This window comes from Protopterus annectens, chromosome 4.part1 (assembly GCF_019279795.1).
Source record: "Protopterus annectens isolate FY-2018-M chromosome 4.part1, PAN1.0, whole genome shotgun sequence".
Taxonomy (NCBI): Eukaryota; Metazoa; Chordata; order Ceratodontiformes; family Protopteridae; genus Protopterus; species Protopterus annectens.
Window position 1 is genome coordinate 320,118,392 of NC_056734.1, and position 21,810 is coordinate 320,140,201.

The following is a 21,810-nucleotide window of genomic DNA, read 5'->3' on the forward strand; positions in this document are numbered from 1 at the left end:
GTAAATGACATAGGCATGCATAACCGGACATATGAGCAGGTACACCATCACTGCAGTGATGTAGTTAGACATGTCCGGTGGCGTGCGTCTGATATCCGTTGACAACAGCTTGCCACAGGTGGTGGGGTAGCCATTCATCCCCCCCCTCACCAGAATGGAGGAGCTGCTCATAAGCGTGGTGGATCCTGGCCAACAACAGGAACAGCAACATACATGGGTCATCATTGAGGCCGGAGCCACCCAGCATGTTGACATGGAGCGTGCAGGTAACATGACCTATCTGTAGACTATTGTTACCTGTATTGGTAGATTATGCATATGTGAGATGTGTTTTGTGTGTTTAGCAGTTGTGCTGCATAGTGTTGTGCAATACTGATATTTGGAATATAATCTGTACGCCTGTGACTGTCGACTGTTGTACTACTGCAGTTTAGCAAACTCACAGTAGCAATGGCACAGTTGTGGCCACTGACAAACTGTCTCATATTCCTGTAGGTCCCTCTGGTGTGACAGAAAGGCAGCTGGTCGATGCTGGTGAGTGTGTTATAATTTTAATATTGCTAATGAAATGTGCATGTCATAGGTGAGGTGTAGGCCATGTACATGTAACACACCTACGCATAATGCATGCTGTGCATGTTTGCTGTGAGACTATGCACATCTCAGTAATGACAGTAGCTGCCTCAATCACATGCAATACACAGAGCATCACACACAATTGTGGCAACACCGTACTGGACATTGGATAGGCATAGTTGATACACATGTACACAACATACACAACTTTGTCATACGCAGCACACCTTAACATGTTACACATAGCATATCCAGACACCCTCTGTAAGGTCACACTTCAGTATCCCACATGTCATCCACACAGCACACATAATATACCTGAGGGGTAGAGGTCTATCATGGGGCTGTGCAACACTCTTCAACACATAACACATTCATGTTAGGCAATGCTCCCTATTGGGCACCTTACAAACCCATGTAACAAGTGGCTGTGTAATTGTGACTGTAGCCACAGTACCTCAGTTCAGGTACAGCATGCTAGGTGGCAGTCTGGCACACATTAGTAGCCCTGAGTAACCACATGATGCATGATGATGATGGCTCATGGTACTACACCTCATCCAGTTACAGTGACCACAGTACTACACATAGTAATCATTGCTATGCACCTCAATGTTGTGTGTGTGCAAACATATGCACCTATACACAATATGCATAGCAATCACCATTTGTACAAAGTGACACATATATGTATTGTAATGCTATTGAGTGTATAGGTCACATGACACACATTGGGTATGTGTGATGTTTAATGTTGCAGTCATGTTGTAGCATGCCATGTCATGGCAGGCATTGGCATGTCCACAATATGTCCTACACTCACCATACCCACTGTACAATGGCCATGTTGAGCAATGGTATTCCATCACGTATACATGCACCACTTATCCTGTGTGTATACATAGCATGCATGTGCTAAACCTGTGTCCACAATTATCTGCTACAGACACAGACACTGTAATCAGAAATGGATATCTATGTGACACGCAGATACACATACAGCTATGGTATGTATACCTGTGAGTGATGGTGCACTGGACATTGCAGACCTTTTAGTACTTGCACAGCAATGTTGTGTCCATGTACACATTGCATTCCAGGGTGAGGCCAATCACTAAACAACACACATGCATCAAAGCCATGTATACTGTTATTAACACGGGCTGTCTACACTCGCACTGTATGGTCTTGAGCAACAAACTTTCTGCATGCTGACACGTGTGATATTACTGTTTGCCTTGTGATACTGTAACCCACCTTCAACCACTATTAAGTATGTTTTGGATTGCTGGTGGTGTGTGTGGGTATCTGCTGTAGTGAGGAGTATATTTGTGTGCATGTGTGCATGTGTTCATGGGTTCATGTGTTCATGTGTGCATGTGTTCATGTGTGCATGTGTTCATGTGTTCATGTGTGCATAAGTTCATGTATTCATGTGTGCATGTGTGCATGTGTTCATGTGTGTGTGTGTGTGTGTGTGTGTGCATGTGTGCATGTGTGCATGTGTGCATGTGTGCCGACATCATGTGCAGGTCGTAAAGTGTGTTTCCTGTCTCCCTCCCACAGGTGCTGTGTTAGGGCTGGTTCACTGCAGCAGGGAAACTGATATCACTGAGCCACATAGTGATAATGAAGATAGGTGTGTTGAGGCACAGGCGTGTTTGCCAGGGTCTGTCGTTGGGTCACCAATTGACAGTACACAGCTGTCCACCCCATCCATGCATACAGTCATACTGCCAATACATCCATCACCAATGCCCATAGCTGAGGGACAGCATACAGTTGGCATTGGCCAGGACAGTGTGGTATCCATGGCACATGCATCCCAACACAGCAGCCATACCCAGATGTCTGGAAGGGTACCACATAGACAGATGTCCAGGGGTTCTCGTAGGAGCACTGCTGCTCATTATGCCACTGGCAGACGTGCCACAGGTCTGACAACGTCACGCATGTTCTAGGCTGTCATGGAGGCACAGGCACGTATGGAATGGTACACCAGACAGGGACTAAGGGCACCGAGGGCACATAACACCGCTGTCATTAACAGTATCCATGACCTAGCAGGTGCCATCCATCATTACACCAAGGTCACTGATAGACATTGGGAAGAGACATTAGATATCCTCCGCAATGTCATGTCCATGTGTCAGGACAGTGCAGGATGGTTGAGATGTCGATGTGGATGTATGCCAGCAACATCAGCAGCTGGCAGTCGCTGTGGACGTCCCTCAAGCCACAGCTGCTCCAGTAGTGCCAGTACCAGCCCCAGCAATGTTGGGGGTGGGCTGTCTATAGAATGTCCTAGAAGACCATGTGCATGTGGCTCTGGACCGTCCCATCAGGGACCTGTGTCCAGTGTACATCCATCTACCTCTGGGGATAGTACCCAGTCTAGCTTAGTACCTGATAGTGTCAGTAGCACCCCTGCCAGGCACAGGTACCGTACCCGTGGCCAGAGATGGTGATCTGTAAAGCCTCGCAGGTACAGTCTGTGGCTGTCCCACAAATACCAGTATATGGCAGCCACATGGTGGAACTGCGTGCATACAAACACACACACATACTCCAGACACCTAGGGCTAACACATACCCACACACATTACAACAACGTTGGCCCATTCCAGTATTCTTGTTCCACACACACACACACATACATACATACACACACACAGACACACACACACACACACACACACACACACACACACACACACACACACACACACACACACACACATGTCAATTGGATGGCTCACTGTAAGCCTCTAGCAAACCAACAACACACCCTGTACATATGATGAAACCTGTGCCGCCTCCTGTCATCAGTAACATTGATGCAGGAACAGGCTGTCATGGTGCTGATGCATAGGGTGTCTATATAGCAGTATAGCAATGTTAGCATGTTGTCAGCTGTAGCATGTAATGATATGCTTGAAGGTGTAGCTGAGCAGGCATGATGCATTAAAGCTATGATTGTCATTGTAGTGTTGTTTACACAAGTGTTGGATCCAATTGTGTATTGTCCGGCCACGTGCCACTTGGCTGATGTGTGCAGTATTGGCAGCATGTGTTAGAGAGTGGACAGTATGTGTGGAATGTGTGTAGCACAGATTCGCAGGTGTACAGTTGTGAACATGATGGAGGTGCACTGTCTGCATGTACAAGCATAGTGGACACATGGCCAGGGTGACATGCTATGTATTACACAGTAACACTCAATAGTTTCTATTGGTGGCCAGTATGCATTGTATTACACACATTCCGGAACCTGACTACACATGTTTGTATGACATGGTTTGACACTGTGCTGTGGGTGATAATGTTACTATCTGTCATTGTTTTGCATTCTGGTGGTATTCATCACTTCAACAGCCTGACCATAACCAATCGTTAGATGATGTCTTGACAACCGACACATAGATGTAGGACACACAGCAACATTTGGATCCTTCAGGTACTTTACAATGCCAGTAACCACTGGTATTCACCTGCACCCATTACTGAGACCACTCCTGTTTGGCATATAACTCTCTTAGGTACAAGCAATCACAGTAGGGATATGTCCGTCCACATCTGATAATGCATACTGTGGCCTATAATGCATTCTACAGATGACACACACATCCTCCACAAGGGTATCATACAGATAGATGCCTGTTGTCAAACTCATGCTGTAAAGCTATAAGCCAAACTAAGCATAGTCATCCACCTTTAAGGAACATATTATCCCCACAGTACCACATAGGTAGTAGCCACCAACATGATGAACAGGTACCGATGTGTACATGCAACCAAGTGTTATGTCATCTCCCCTTTGTTAATCACACTTTCCAAAGGTATTTTGGAATCCCTTGGTGGATCACATAAGCAATAATGGGTCTGCATGCATATCCACATAGTTTGTTCTACACCTGTTATGAATAGTCATCATGGACAGACTTTGCTGCGTTTGAACAGGTCTGACATATACCTCAGCCATAGACCCTCACTCACACATTCCAATAGGAATCGTAATGACTTTGTGTGACACAGATGTCCTAGGCCAGGGATCACTGCAGTGGCTGGCCTTTTCACAAGCATACAGATGTGACCTAAGGTCTGGGAAGCAGCAGCACAGTCTGGCAAGGATGACAGCTGTGTTCTTGGAGAAAGCAGGGTTCCCACACATGCAATCATTGAGGTAACATGTACAGATATGTATTTGACACACAGCTAGCTCACATGTGCAATGCATACTGATATGTCATACAGTAGTAAAGCAAAACCCACAATACATTGACCAACAGTGTCACACAAATACAGCACACACACCAAGTGCAGGATTCAAACCCCTACCTAACTACTTCATGATACTAGAGGAGTACGCATTAACACGACATGCTATGCACATTACTGGCAGTATTCTTTTCCACAAGTATATTTGTAGGATGGTGACATCATCAGACTTGACAAAGGTTAGACTACCACTTTTGAGGTGTATCACTACTCTGCTAAAAGGTTACTCCTTCCCAAGGAGAGCACACACACACACACACACACAGTTGCCTGGTGCAGGAGTCAAACCCCTATGTAATGATACTAGAGGAGTACTCATTAACATGACGTACTATATGGATTACTGGGAGTTTTTTTTTCCACAGGTATATTTGTAGGATGGTGACATCATCAGACTTGACAAAGGTTAGATTACCACTTTTGAGGTGTGTCACTACTGTCCTAAAAGGTTGTTCCTTCCCAAGGAGAACACACACAAACAGTTGTCCAGTGCAGGATTCAAGCCCCTACCTAACTACTTGATGATACTAGAGGAGTAGGCATTAACACGACATGCTATACATATTAGTGGGAATTTTCTTTGCAACAGGTATATTTGTAGGATGGTGACATCATCAGACTATACAAAGTGTGTTACATTAGGTGACATTAGATGGCCTATATTGAAGGAATGTGTAAACACTTTGGCCATGTGATCATGAAAGGTGAGTTTACTATCTACCTGTGTCCCCAGGGCCATAATAACTTTCTCTGTACATGCTGGATTACCAACTATGTGGTAATTTGTGTGCACTTTGTATTACCCAAAGGGGATAACTATGCATTCTTTGCCATTCAGCTTGAGGGCATTATTTTGACACCAGGTATCTGTCTCTGTAAGACACTTCTGGAGGATGTTTGTGTCAGCTGTACAGTCAATTATGGACCACAGTTTCCAGTCATCTGCAAACCTGTTCAGCCTTACACCTGCCGTGCTTGCCTGTACCTCTGAGCAGTATCGACTGAACAGGTGGGGTCCCAGGACCAAGACCTGTGTGATGCCATTTGTGACTGGCTTAGAGTTGGACATGGCACCCGCAACTATGAACATGTGTGTTTGATCTGTGAGCCACTTGGCCACCCATCCTGTGATATAGCTGTTCATGTTCAAGCTGGTACACTTGTCCATGATGACAGAGTGGGGAATGGTGTGGTAAGCCCTTAGTGAGGTCCAGGTGGGCTGTGTGGAATACTTTCACCTCCATCTATGTTCATAGTAACTGTTTTAAATAAGTCAACTAGGTTTGGGAGCCAAGCTCTGCCTTTAACAAGGCGAAGTTGTGTAGAGTCCACTGTCTGGAGATCTCCAATGTCTCAGTGTATGGGTTCCATGATGATTTGCTCGATAGCTCTATAGACCAGGCTGAGTACACATGTTGGGCAATGGTTTCCAGGTTCTGTTTTGGCACACCCTTTGTGGAGCTGAATGACTGTTAGTGTATGTCATTCTTTGGGTACATAGTCTGTGGTACGCTTGAGTCTGGACAGTGAATGTAGGTGAGGGTGTAGTTCCTTATGGGCCTAGTATAAGACGCAGCCTGGGACAACATACAGTCACACTGATGCTATGTTCTTAGCTTTGGTGAGGGCTGTCTTTACCTGCATGTCCATGACGTCTGGGTCTCTGCATTCTTCTGTGATGGACACAGGCCCTTTTGGGGGTGATTGGGGGGTGTTTACACTGAACTTGTTCCCCTGGGTGTGGGCAATGAAAGTTGGTTTGGTGTATGTCATTACTTTTTTCAGTAGCTGACAGCATATTTTGAAGTTGACACCTACATGTCTGGTATAGCTACCAAAGGCTTTGTGGTTGTTATTCTTACATTCCTTGGCAATTGGTCTTTAGAAACTGTCCTTGGATTATTTTATGAGCGATCATTGTTTCATCCTAATAATGATCAGTGATGCCTTTCCTTTAGTGAAGTTGGCTCTGTCAGGTGTTAGTTTTCTCCTTCTGTTGTCTAGCTTATTTATGGGCAATGGCCACCAGATTGTTTTCTTATTTTTGGAGGAGTGCATCTTGGTTTTGTTTGTGATGTCTCAATCCATGCATCCCTGTAGTTGCTCATAGGATGCACTTGTAAATGATTTGGCAGATTGTATACCATTATCCTATAGCAAGAGGGCTTTGGAACTTTCCACTTTGGTCTTGGGAAGTGTGCAGTTTGCTTTTGAAAATGTCTTCACAGTGGTTTCATTGACTGGGTGTGGGGGCGGGATGTGGATGTCCAGTGTGATTACTTAATGATCTGATATTACCAGTGAGGGGTTTATCTCTGTCGTGGAACACTGGTACCCCATGTTGGTGATGATCATGTCCAGTATGTTGTCACCTCTAGTGGGTGTGCTGACCAGCTGTTCCAGGGTGTTAGAGTTTCTTAACTCTAGGACACATTGGGCAAAGGACGTTGTATATGAGTAATTCACCCACTCAGTGTTTGGGTAGTTGTAATCTCCTCATATAATGGTGTTTGATAGGACCTTTATATTTGCCATTGTTCTCCAGAATACTGAGTGAGGTTCCTGAGACAAGGTACATGATCTGTAGCATGCTACAATCTGATGGGCAACTTTACCCAATGTTAGTTGCACTTGCATGGTCTCCAAGGCCTCATGCTGTGCCAGTAACCTGGAGGTGTGGATATCCATAAGGTAAATGGCTACACCACTTCCTTTTGTATTTCATTCGTGGTCTTGGGTCCAAAGGTCAGGGTGATTGTGAGTGTTTTACGTGGATCATATCCAACAGCTGTATGTTTGACATAGCTTTGTATGTTAGGCAGTGAACACTTCTGAGTAGACGATATGCAAGGGAGTACGGATGGAGCATTTTATGATGGTCTGTGTATGGCATGTATTTCAGGCCACTAATGCTCTTTGTGAGGTATTGCTGCTGGCATTCCAGTTGTTGTAGTTGTCTTGTGAGGTACATAGCAACAGTGGCGTTGTATTCTTTTATAGTTCTAGTGAGTGGTGAGTAGAGGGGAACAATGTCCTCTTTTATTCTGCATGAGACACATTTTGTGATGAGGTGTGCCACATAGGAGGGTTTCCTGACTACTGTGGGAATGTGCTTATCACAGTTGTATCCACTGTCCACCCGTGAGCCAGGGTCTCTTGTCACACTTACAGTGTGAGGTATACTACCACCTATGTTGTAGTTCTTGACTACAGAGATTTTAACGAAGGTGATGATAATGCACCTTTTGGCATTGAGCTACAACCCATGGCTTGGACATCAGCCATCTGTCTCAGTGAGGCCCTTTTGTAGGATGTCCACATCTGTAGCGTTTACAATGATGGCTCCTAGTTTGCAGTCCTCTGGAAATGTCAGTAGCCACAGAACTTCCATGTTAATGTTTACTTCAGGGAAGTAGACACTACACAGCCTGGGAAGTTGTCTAGTCCCATGGCTGCTGTGATACTGGCTTCAGAGAGTGTTTTTTACCTGTGCAGCCATGATGACAGCAACTTTGCAGTCTTCCATTATAGACATGCTCTTTCATGGGTGAGAGGGGGGTAAAGTTAACACTGATCCTATCTGCCAGGATGTTGCCAATATCAGTTGGCTCTGTACATTTAGGGCCATTGAGCTGTAACTCAGAACAGATCTGAGTGTAACCATGACATGGACCTATCTGTTGGGCAGAGATCTCCTGCATAGACAGTATGCAACAGAGTACAGCTTGGGTTACATTCATTCTTGTTGCATGGGTCAACTATTTGAGGCCAGTAATCCTCTTGTTAAGGTTCTTCATTGGTCTTTCTAGTTGCTTAACGTGCCTAGTCAGATTCCTCGCAAGTGTTTTGTGGTACTCTCTGACAGGTCTGATGACTGCTGCGTAGTGGCAACCTCCTTTGACCTACATGCACAGACCTTGGCAGTTTGTGTGTACACATAGCAAGATTTTCAGACCACTTTGTGAATGTGTTTCTGGAAGTAGAGATGACTATACACATTTGTCCATAGATCCCTTATTATCACATCCGTATTTAGCCTAAGTATGTGAGCATGCCCAGTATGACCTTTCAGTATCTTCCTGCCTGACATTTGCTTTGTTTCTTTAAGTGTGTGAGCATGCCCAGTATGAACTTTCAGTGTGATGCTCAATGAAATCCACTACATTTGTTGGAGAGTGTGAGCACACACAGTATACACATTTATACTATATGTGTATGGTAAATCAAAGTGTATTTTTACAGCAGGGCTCACCTTTGTGTCATAGATCAACAGGGATCATGCTGTGCCTGCAGGGCTTCCATGAGACACTTTGCATAGCCCTATCAACATTTCTACATACAGGGAGGACAGCTATTCTTTGTACATTTCTACCCGTGGGCACACCGGATTGTTACTGTGTGTGTACATAGGATGTGGGTTTCACCTGACACTTACACACATTTGCTGTGCCTGCACTGCTATGTACAGGACACTATTACAGTCTGTACTGTTGCCTATCATACTGGCTTGAGGCATACTAGTGTACTACAGATCTTAGCATCCATTGCCACATATATTAGCTTTCGACTTCATAGCCTACACAACCCACATCACAACGCCTGGCCTGATGTTCTCTGTCTGCATAGGCGTGTGGGTGAGCTTACCCATTTGCCTCATTAGGGGCATGATACAGCATTGTTTTGTGTTTGCATTAGTATACAATTGTCCTGCTGTGTCTGTACCACTGTAATGCTATCATGGCTTAGTGGTTCAGTACTGTGACTATATTGCACAGTATCTTGGGTTCAAGCCCTGTCACAGATTTTTTATTTTCATGCTAGCTAGACCAGACTGCTTAAGGAACAGTAAAGCAGATATGAGCATGTTTAACTGACTTTGCTCAACTTTGGCTGACCTTGGCCAACATTGCACGAGCAATTTTGTTTACATATACTAGATATTGGTAAAAGCTGCTTAGCACTGCTTTATATTGCTTAAAACATGGCAATCATGCCTCAGGTGGTACTGCAGGGCTGCCTATGTCAGATGCACATACTACACTCCCTATACATGTTTGGAAACAGGTAGTGTCAAGTTAGGCATCCCTTTTATTTTATGTGCAAGTCAGTGAGAGGTATCATTTCCAGGGTTACTATTGAGCCAGTGTATGTGCTATGCATTGCCTCTTTGCCAAGGACAAGGCATACTGGGCACGCCTCCTTCTGCCTACTGGGGCAGGCTCAGGTTGTTCCTCCTCCGAGTCATGCTGTGCCTGTGCAGGCCTTGGCAATGGTGGGGGCTGTTTGGCCCTGCTCCATGCTGTTCCTGCTGCAGCTGTTTTAGCAGGATCATATTGTGTAGCATGGCACATATCATAACAATTTGGGTACATGTAGTTGGTGAGTACTGCAAGGCTCCACCAGATGTGTCCAGGCACCGGAACTGTGACTTGAGCATCCCAAACACACGCTCGATTACATTTTGTGTTTGTGCATGTGCCTCATTATGTAGTTCTTGTTCAGGTGTGTGTGCATTTCTGATGGGTGTCATCAGCCATGGCTCCAGTGTGTATCCAGCATCCCCCACTAGGTGTCCGTCAGGGATGTCCCCATTTGCAAATGTCTGGTACAGCTGCAACAGATGCCAGATATGGGAATCATGGTAGCTTCCAGGGCAGCCAGCACACACATTCAGTATTATGCCCTGGGCATCGCACATGACCTGGCAGTTGATGGAGTGGAAGCCCTTGCAGTTGATGTAGGCCCTACCCCGCTCACCAGCTGGTGCTTTGATGTGTATGTGTGTGCAGTCAATTGCACCCACTACCTCAGGGTATTCTGCTATTTGCTGGAAGAGATGCATATTGCTGGCCAATACCTCATGGGAATTGGGGAAATATACATGATCACTGACATGTGCTGACATGGCATTCAGGAACTGGTGCAGTACCCTTGATGCTGATGCCTGTGAAATCCCCATCATATCACCAGTTGGTCTCTGGAAGGTACCTGTTGCTAGTTTGCTTAGGCCAACACATACCTTGGTTTCCACTGGGATGGGTACCCCTCTGTTGGTTCTGTGTGTGAGGCGTGGCCTGCACAGCTCAACAATTTGCTGCAGGAGCTCTCTGTCCACTCTATAGCGCTCCACTATCTCCAGCTCATGTAGCCCCTGGTAGGTTACCCTGGGTCTGTACACTCTTCTCTGTCTCCTCACTGTGGGTTGCTCAGTGCCATTCGCAATGGCACCACCCTCAGTATCTTGCACATGTTGCCTTATAACAGCAATGGCAGCCCCTAACACTTTTATGTCTTAGTTTAAGCTTTTTAAGTTTTCACTTCTCATTGTTGACTGCAGTGTTGCAGTGTTTCTGAGAAAAACATGGGGGAATGTTGTTTGCAGATTTTTAGGTGCTGGGCTGGGCTACTGTACTGCCCTGTAATTGGCTGATTTTGATTGATTTCACCTGGCAGCTCTGCTAGTTCTCCTTGGTTAACTTCCTACTACTTTTTTTCCTTCCTTTTCCCTTTCTGTTTCCACAGGGGGCAACGCCGCACAAACAAGTGCAAACACACACACACGAGGGTACACGCACACACACAGGCTTACACAGGCTTACACGGCTTTAGGCGGTTGCACATTCTTGTATACTAGCTTAGGCGGCCTAACACAGGCTTACACGGGTTTACATGTGCGCATACACGCGCACACAGTGTCAGCAGCTTTGCTAGAAACTGTAGTGATAGCCGCGGCATACACCTTCAGTTTCTTGATTTCAGTTTAGACAACTGTAGACACACCTCTTTTAGTCCTGAGTAACTCACAGCAAGCACATGCCACTCTGCTCCAATAAGCTTACAGTCTTTTTGATACATACCCCCTCATGATGTCACCCATCTCCTACTCTGTTACTCCCCTTTTCCTACTCTTACACTCTAGGGACATGGTTCACATAGCAGGAAATATTGGGATTCACTATCCTTATCCTCATTTGCATAGAATTGCCTACTAATGCTTGGTTACATCTCTCAGACTGAGCTTCCCTCTTTAGCAACCTCTACTCAGTAGCCATGTTGTCTTCAGCCTGCCTTTCACTTGCATGGCAGATGAATATTTTTGAATAAAATCCCTATTTGTGGCTTTTATTTTTTGTTTTTCTGGTTTTTAGAGAGCAGCACGTTTGCGCGGCGCTGCGCTACACTTAAACATCGGAGATCGAGGTAAAAAAAAAATTTTTTTTATTTTGCAACGGAAAAACTGCCAATGGCCATATATTTGGCCATTGGCATGCTTCCTCAACTGGATGCATCCTTTATTTGGAGCTGTCATGGCTCTGTTTTGCTATTTGCAGAACAGTACTCAGTTGCCAACTGAGTACATTTCTGCAAATAACACTACTCTTACTCGGACAGGTTAGTGTTTCCTGGATCGCAAATTTACCTCATTTGCATAGCTTTCAGCAGCAAAAGAGGTAATTTGCATAAACTAACCCTGTCCGTGTAAGAGTCATTTTTGGAGCTCTCTTGCACGCCCCTGCCGGCTGTTACTGGATCGCTGGGCAGACATGTTGGCTGCATGGAGTCTTATTCTAGTCTTAGACTCTGCGCAAGCCTTCGTGAATATGGCACTATATGTGTCTTTAAAATTCTAATACACACTTACAAAATAAACACCTGTCCTATATTTTGAATCCAAGATTATTGCACCTGCAGACCACTGCATTAACCTGCCACACCACAAAACTTTTAATTAAAACAGGTAGTTTAAACAAAATACAATAATTGCCAGTTACAGTCAATAAGCACGTTTCAGTGGAGGTGCACATCACACCATGCCACACAAACTTGATTGAAAGTAATGGAAAAATGGAAGTGTACCTTTGACTCTGGTGCAATTGTGTACTACTAGAAAACCAAAGACATAGTAATGGATGTAAATGGGGCCTGTAATAGCAGGCAAACATGCCCTTTTATCAGCAAAATGTAGAAAGATACCTGCTAAGGCATTAATGGCAAAATGCATGTTCAGCTGGGACCTTGGTGCAGAAATACATCCATATAAAGCCATGCACATATTGATGGATGTAGAAAATGTTTGTCAGAGCCTGTATATGTGCAGATATGTCTTGCAAATACACCTCCTGTAGTAGTGACTCAGTAGCTCAAGTCTTTTAAATGCATTGCAAACATTACATTTTGCCACACACAGTCCTGTGTTCAAATCCAGTGGTATGTATCACTGGAATTATAGTATTGTGAGGCCAGCAAATAATGACTGATTCATGCAATCTTTATCCACACAATGCATAACAAATTAAATGTCTGCATTTCACTGATGGAAGTCACAGGCCTGCAGATATAAACACGCTTCACATATCCTTATAGCAAAACTGTAAATGCATAAAGTATCACATCATGCATTAATATGTATTCACAAATTCAACTCAGGTACTGCAAATGAGGGCCACTAATATCAAAGTGCACCACACAATCCTTTCAAACCCATAGTGCCGATTAGCACAGCTGAACAGCCAACATTCACATTTGAAGTACCTGCTTACAACATGGACTGCCCTCATACATGCTCCAAATGAATACCAGACTATAACACATGGCCTGACAGTCACAGAAATGGTGGACATATTGTTATATTAATCCCCCATGTTGCTAAAGGACACAACAAACATGTGGCCTAGTACTCTGTCAGTGATACTGTTGCCTAGCATACTTACCTTAAACACATGCCTTAATTGAACTGGAAAGAGTAGCCTCACTCTGGCTCTGCCTCTATAACAAGGCTGACACAGCTCACACACTTACTCCTACAGCTTGTTGCCCTCCAACGTGTTCACACTTTCTGCCTATGCCTATTATCTGCAACAGCGGATGCAGTCTGTAGCACACTCATCTCTATGTAAAAGTTGCTGCTACAGACCTACCCACTGTGATGAGTAGTCTCCTCACCCCAGTAATGTCCAGCATAACATATCAGAAAGGGACCCTATTCTACACAAAGACCTTATATATTGTACTGTGGTTGCATGTGATTGGCTGATAATAGTGGAAATCAGATCTGTTGGCTGCAATTAACATTTCAGAACCACAGATTAGTCATGAGGCAATCATCTGCTGATGAGAAGCATGTGAAAAAGGCAAGCAGCTGGCTATGGAGAACCATTCTGTATGAGACTTTCCTCACACAGAACATGCGTTTGTGAAAACTTCACTATCACCACGTAACAGCAGAGAAGTACTGCACTCCATCAGGCATGTAACCTTTTTTTGTGTACAACAGGATGCAGATGTGTGAATATACTTATGGGGTATAGGGATTACAGCATTAAGCCTTTCTTAGACCTGTGATAATGACATGTAATTGATCTCCTGCATTCTTACACCAACAGACGATGTACAGTACATCAAGGGTGCATTTTTTTTGTCATTGTGGCACACTGTTCTCATTGGACTGTTGATTTATAGTGATTGTAATAGCACTCTGCTATTTCTTTGGCAGATGTAGCCAGGGATTGTGGCATCACCAGTGGAGGGCCTACAGTGGAACAACCCCTCTCAGCCATCGAGGAATTCCTGGCAAACCTAGGCACACATGACAGCTCCCAGGTATCCATCATATTGTACATCGTGGATGTGGGTGTTGCAGTTTCACAGTAGAGGAGTATGCAGGTAAGCTTACTTTGGTCAGCATTGTAATACTGTAGCATTAAGTGTGTCAGGGTGTACATACTTTTATGCTGGTGTCAGGACTTTGTTCTTTATGGGTGGAGCATTTAACCTCAGTTTTATTCTCATACTCAGAATGTGACCAATACAATAATTAACACAGTTGCTGCTGTAAATGTGAGATATATGGATGTATTACCTTATTGTGCTGCAACATGCGGTGGTACTGACATTACCTCTCCCTCAACTTTTCACAGGTCCATCAGGTATTGGCCAAGCCAGTGGTCCTGCTCCTGGTAAGCATAACACTGTTTTGTTATAGATGTAGGTTTACAGCAGTGTAATCCCTAGACAGCCTTCTCAGGCCTGATGTCTCCATTGCTGTACTGTTGGCATGATTGCCAGCTGCAGACATATTTTCTGACTGTACACATGTTAGAGTCATACCTATACCTTGTAGGTGTGACGGTATTGTCAGGACACTACAGAGTGTCATAGTATTTATTTTATTTTTTTATTTATTGCATTTGTTTACTGGGAAAGTCCACTGGGCCATAAAGTGCCCATTTTCAGTGGAGGCCCTGGGAAAAAAGCTCCACAGAGATACATATACAATTTGATAAAACACAAGTTACAATGCAGAAGTTCCACAGAGGTGCGTACATACAATTTCATAAAGCACAACTGACAGTATGATGCATACAATGAGAAGTACAAATACAAAATAACAGTTTTGTCAGATTTAGGCTGATAATTCTCGAGATATGAATATGTGTTAACTGTGCAGAGTCTACACAAATGTCAACAGTGTACTTCACTGTTGCTGATAAGATTGCAATGTAATGAGATGTAATTTTCAAGTAACGACAGCTGTTAGTGGAAAGAGTACTATCCTCATGTCCAACTGTATGAGGTTGGGTTTTCAACAGGTCTGTCATAGTAATGACAGTGTATCAAGCCATTCATATATCATGCAGAGCATAATAGTTCAGATATTAATGTACTGTTTTTTTCTTTGTTATCAAAGGTGACCAGGGCGGGTTGCTGCCTGTCCCCTACACAACCTGATTTCAGTGTATTCTCAGACTATGATGATGATGGTGGCCACAGTGAGGCACAGGCAGCAGTTTTGGGGGCTGAATGTGTCCCAGAGGTTGACATCCTCTTCTGCCCTCATTGTCACCACACACAGTCGATATCCCACATATACCAAGTCCCCGGGGTCACATATATTGGATAGTCAGAGACTGGGAACATTGAACAGGAAAGTGTGGCAACCATGACTCTAATGAGTATAGACACTGGCCATAGCCAGACAGCTGGCAAGGTCCCAGACAGGCAGATTGACAGGGGTGCTTGTAGGATGCTTGCTGTCCATCCACTACCTGTTGCAGGTGTCTTATCATGGGTTACTCTGCTCATGTTTTGGGCCATCATGGAGGCACAGGCACATTCTGAATGGAACACCAGATGTATGCTTATGGTTATGAATGCAGCACGCTGATACAGTGGAAAGAAGGTGGTCAGACAATGTCTGTCTGGGACTGCACATTGTCTGTGCTAGAATGTGTGGTTGGAGTTGAGAGTCAGACACATGGATGTAGGTCAGCAACCCCATCTGCTGAGAGTCCACATGGCTGTGCACAATTACACTTCTGTAGTGGCAGTACATCCAGTGTTACAGAGGTGAGTGTGTTAAACAGACCACGATGTGGCAGGCCATGGGCTCGTGGTCTTGGGTGTTCTCATGTGGGACATGGTCTCAGCAGACAGCAGTCACTATCAGATACGAACACCGCTTCTGACCTTGGGTATGGAGGTGCCATTGCAACTCCTGGCAGAGCCAAAGCCCATGTTCAGGACTGGAGATGGTGAACTGTCAACTCTACCATGTACGGTCCAAAGCTGTCCAACACATATGCTGTCAACCAGTTGAGTCAGCCTAGTCCTCCTGCACCTCCACAAAACATCCTGTGCAAGTGATGATAACTGTGCCACATCCCTGTCATCCTTGCCACCAATGCAGTGAAATTAAGTTATGTGTCTGATGCACAGAGTGACTATATTAGATAACATGTATTTGCATAATGCATTGTTGTTTTGCCATGCCGCTTGTAGTGGTTACCAATATATACTGTATGCTAGTATTTGTCACAAGTATGCCACATACTTTTGTGTACCTTATGTTGTATGATGTTATAATAGCTGTTTAGTTACACAATGACAGGTGTGTCACAGACCTGTTTATGTTTCTGCTTCAAGAGTCTGTTGTAATAACCTATGGATACACAGTGGCAATAAAGCAGCACAGGGTGGTATGTCAGCACCTCAGAAATATGTCTTCAGCAAGGTACAGCACTATAAGTGCATGGCTCCATAGGTTCATATGTGTATAACAGGCTAACAAGGACAATGGTGGCATTTAGCATACTCATGCATCCCTAATCTGTGAAAAATTCTGCTACCCTTGGTAAGTGCCATGGTGATAGAGATGACCCATCTGCAAATATCCTGCCTAGTATAGGCAGTTGCCCAACACCAGTTATGATTGTCGTGTTCTGTATCACATTTTGTAACATGCACATGATGTATAACAGCAGATGCATGCTTCACATACATGGGAGGGGCCTGTTTCATGTAGGGTGCACTACCTGTGTTACATACCTGTCTCTCCAGCATGTACTATGTATAGCACAGTGATGCTGTGGGTGTGTAGAACATGTGAGACATGTATTAGTCCTGTCATGGATATACAGGAGGTACACAGTGGGATCTGACACCTCCATGTATGTAGTCATATACATCCCTTCTAATCATATACAGTCATGACATGGACTCCATAGGACATGTTATCTACACTGTGTATTGGTGTACCATGGAACCTGTGTGCCTGCTACAGTTGTATGGTATGCCTGTGTAGTGACAAGGCAAGGCTGTCATTGCACACAATGATAGGTGTGATGTCTGCCACATTCAGTACAGCAGTGACAGTTTTGGATTACATCCCAAACCTGTTGATATAGGCTGTGCAACAGTGAATGCATCCCCACATCTTTCCGACCAGTGAAAGTCAAAGGCTACATATCTCCATTTGCAATGGCTCAACTGTGTGCAGTGTGCAGACACTACAGTATTTGGAGAGGTGGATGATTTCCCACAGGACGGTATTGTGCAGTCATCGGCATTTAGTCTTTGTCAGTGGCTCATAGGTTCATAGGTTCATAGGTAAGTACTAGGCTATCTGCCCTGGGGCCTATACAAGCCCATCCAAAAAAGGTACCCTGGCTTTTGCCACCCAAGAAAATTATTTTCCTGTGCCACTGTTGAGCAGAGCCACAGAAGTGATCCCCGGGTGAATTTCCTATTTCCCATCCAAGCATAAAGATTTTTCTTGAAGAATGCTAATGAGGAGCTTTTTTTGATAGAGATAGGTAGTTTATTCCAGAGTATGGGAAGTCTCTGGGACAGGAATCTATCCCTCCGGCATGTTCTGTTTATTGTGGTGACAAGGTTTAGGTCCCTAGAGCACGTAGCTTGGAGGGATTGGGATTTCTTTAAGTGGAGTATGTCCAACAGCTCTGGGTTTGACATAGCTTTGTATGTTAGGCAGAGGTCACCTCTGAGTAGGTAATATGCAATGGAGTAAAGCTGGAATTTTTTGAGACGGTCTGCGTAGGGCATCTGTTTGAGTCCGATAATCCTCTTTGTGAGGTATTTCTGCGGCCTTTCCAGTTGTTGTAGATGTCTTGTGAGGTACATACCAAAAGGGGTGTTGTACTCTATAATGGGTCTAATGAGTGATGAGAAGAGGGGAACAATGACCTCTTTTTTTCTGGATGAGAAACCTTTTGTGATGAGGTGTGCCACGTAGAAGGATTTCCTGACTACTGTGGCAATGTGATAATCAAAGGAGAGACTACTGTCCACCTGTGTCCCAAGGTGTCTTATCACACTTTCAGTGTTAAGTATACTACCGCCTATGTTGTAGTTCATGGGTACAGAGATTTTACCAAAGGGGATGACAATGCACTTTTTGGCATTGAGTTTGAGACCATGGCTTTGACACCAGGCATCTGTCTCAGTGATGCCCTTTTGTAGGATGTCCACATAGTTAGGAGTTTCAATTATGGCTCCTAGTTTGCAGTCATCTGTGAACTTCGTTAGCAAAAGACCTTCTGTGTTAGCCTGTACTTCAGAGAAGTAGATACCAAACAGGAGAGGACCCAGGACTGAACCCTGTGGTACTCCACTTGTCACTGGTCTGAAGTCAGATTTGGAGTCTGCTACTTTCAGAGTGTGGGTTCTGTCAGTGAGCCATTTGGAAACCCATCTTGTGACATAGGGATTTATACCTAGTTTAATGAATTTATCTATAATTTCAGAGTGGGGGATGGTGTTGAAAGCCTTGGCAAGATCTAGATAGGCTATGTGAACCACCTTACCCTCGTCTACGGCTTTGGTGACTGCTTCAAAGCAGTCTATCAGGTTTAGGAGACATGATCTGCCTTTTACAAACCCGAATTGGGTGGGGTCCAGAGTTTGGAGATTACCAATGTCTTTGTTTATAAGTTCCATGATGATACATTCTATGGCCTTGCAGACCAGGCTCATCAATCAGGCTAATGGGGCAGTTGTTCCCAGGGTCCGTGGTAACTCCTCCCCTTGTGGAGTGGGATAACCGTCACTGTGCATCATTCAGCAGGCACAAAGCCTGAGGTGAGGGTATGATTGAACATGGTACTTAGGTGGGGTGCCACTTCGTTCTGTAGTTCATGTAGAATGCAGCCTGGAATATTGTCTGGTCCCATGGATGCTGTGTTCTTGGTTTTGGAGAGTGTGTTTTTTACCTGTGCAGTCATGATTACAGGAACTTTGCATTCTTCCGGTGTAGAGATGGGCTCTTTAGGGGGTGAGAGTTAGCACTAAACCTATCTGCCAGGATGTTGGTGATATCAGTTGGGTCTGTATATTTAGTGCCATTGTGCTGTAACTTAAAGCAGATCTGAGTGTTGCCATTGAGATTCTTGACACAGCTATAGAATGCTTTGTGGTTGTCTTTAGAATCAGTGGTAATTTTGTTTTCATAACTAGCTTTGGAGGATTTTATCAGGGATCACAGCTTCTTACTGAGGCTGACCAGGCAGCTCCTCCACTTATGGGATTTTACTCTCTTTTCCAACAGTTTCTTCCTTCTGTTGTACAGTTTGTTTATGGCAGGGGACCACCAGATTGGCTTCCTTCTTTTGGAGGATAGCATCTTGGTTCTGTTTGATATAGCATGATCTATGCACTCGTGTAAGTGCTTATAAAGTGCAATTGTGTAGGATTCAGTAGTCGTAACTGTTTGTCCATCCGCATGGGTGTCATGAAGTTCACCACTTCTGTCTTAAGAAGCATGAAGTTGGCTTTAGAGAAACTTTTTACCATGGTTTCCTTAATGGGGGGTGGGGGCAGGATGTGGATATCTAGGGTAATTAGCTTATGGTCGGATCGGACCAATGAGGCATTGACTTCAGGTGTGAAACACCGGTCACTCATGTTGGTAATGACTAGATCTAGGATATTGTTGCCCCTAGTGGGGGTGTGGATAAGTTGATCCAGGGCATTGGAGTTTATGAAATCCAGAAAGCTTTGAGCGAAGGAGTTGGCACATGAGTAGTTTTCCCAGTTAATGGTGGGGTATTTTAAATCGCCAATTATTATGGTGTTTGGTTGAACCCTAATATTTTCCAGTACATCAAGAAAAGAGGAGTGGCAATCCTGGGGCATGGTGGGGGATCTATAGCAAGCTGCAATTTGGACTGCATTTTTGCCTAGAGTTAGTTGCACTTGGATAACCTTGGCTGCATTATGCTGAGCAACTAGCCTGGAGGTGTGGATATCCTTAATGAATATGGACACACCTCTGCCTTTGGTGTTCTGGTCCAGGTTACATGTCCAAAAAGTGTGGTATGAGTTATAGCCTGGTAGTGCAGGGGTGCTTTCTGGAGCCTTGAACCAGGTCTCAGTCACTGCACAGATATCGATGTTCTCCATTTTAAGGAGTGCCTCGAGTGAGTGCCTTTTGAGATTTAGACTTCTAGCATTGAGTAGCATCACCCTCAGTTATTGCTTGCCTATTCCTGTTACGGTGGTGAATTTGTCATTTGAACCTTGCCTAAAAAAGGCACTATAGGGTCGGCAAAAACCTTAGCCAGTATCCGGAATCCCAGCGGTGACAGGTGCAGGCCATCTCTGGCAAAGCATCATGGTCTGTCAACCATGTCATCCCAGGCAGACAGATACTGGATCCCTTTAGAATGACACCAGAAGCTTAGCCAATTGTTGAAGTCAATCATTTTGTCCTTGTACTGCGGAACCATTCTGGGTGATGGCAGAATGCTAATGAGGGCTAGGGTCATACCTGCCTGGGCTACAAGATCGGAGAGCTCTTCCATGTCTCTTTTCATGTAGTCCAGGGAGGTACGTCTCAGGTCATTCACATCAACATGGACAATGACAGAGTCATATTTGTACTTGTTGTGGAGCAACCTGAGTGCGTGAGGCTCAGACAACAACTGACTGTGTCTTAGGCCATCCTGGATAACTATTGGTTCTATGTGGGATTCTGTGACATCTCCTAATATGCAATCACCTGCTAATGTACTCAGTCATAGGTCACTGACAGTGGCTGTGATGGCAGAGGGGGAATAGGTAGAAGGGGTATGTCAATAATGGAGGATGGTGAACTCCACTTGTGACTGGCATCATTGTAGCATAGATCTCCCAATACTATGTTCCCAGAGCATGACTGTCAGACACTTGTCTATCCACCAACTGACATAACACTCTGTATATGATGTACACAGTTTCCAGCATGGCCTGCTGGCCTAATATTGTCATACACCTTGTCAGACCATGTTTGGTGGAGTGATACTTATGTCTGACATACATGGCATAGTATAACAATCAATTGGCTCTGCTGGTTACAGTTGGTAGGCATGATCTGGCCTTGAGCAAAACTAACAATGTTTGTTCTAGTGTCAATATGTTTACGACAGTGATAGTGCTTGTATCCATGCTACATTCTATCATGGCATTTCAGGTGACATGACTCAGAAATCTGGGGACACTGCTTGGTACTACATGCTAGTTGTCCTCTGTACAAGTAAGTATTGTAGTTAACTTCCAGCATGCTGTAAAAAGAGAGTCATGCAAGGTGTCTGTACAGAGCACAGACAAACATGCTAGGGAAGTGTAATATGTAGACACTGCATTGCTTAGTCATGCTGCGGCTCACTTGCCTAAAGGATGGTC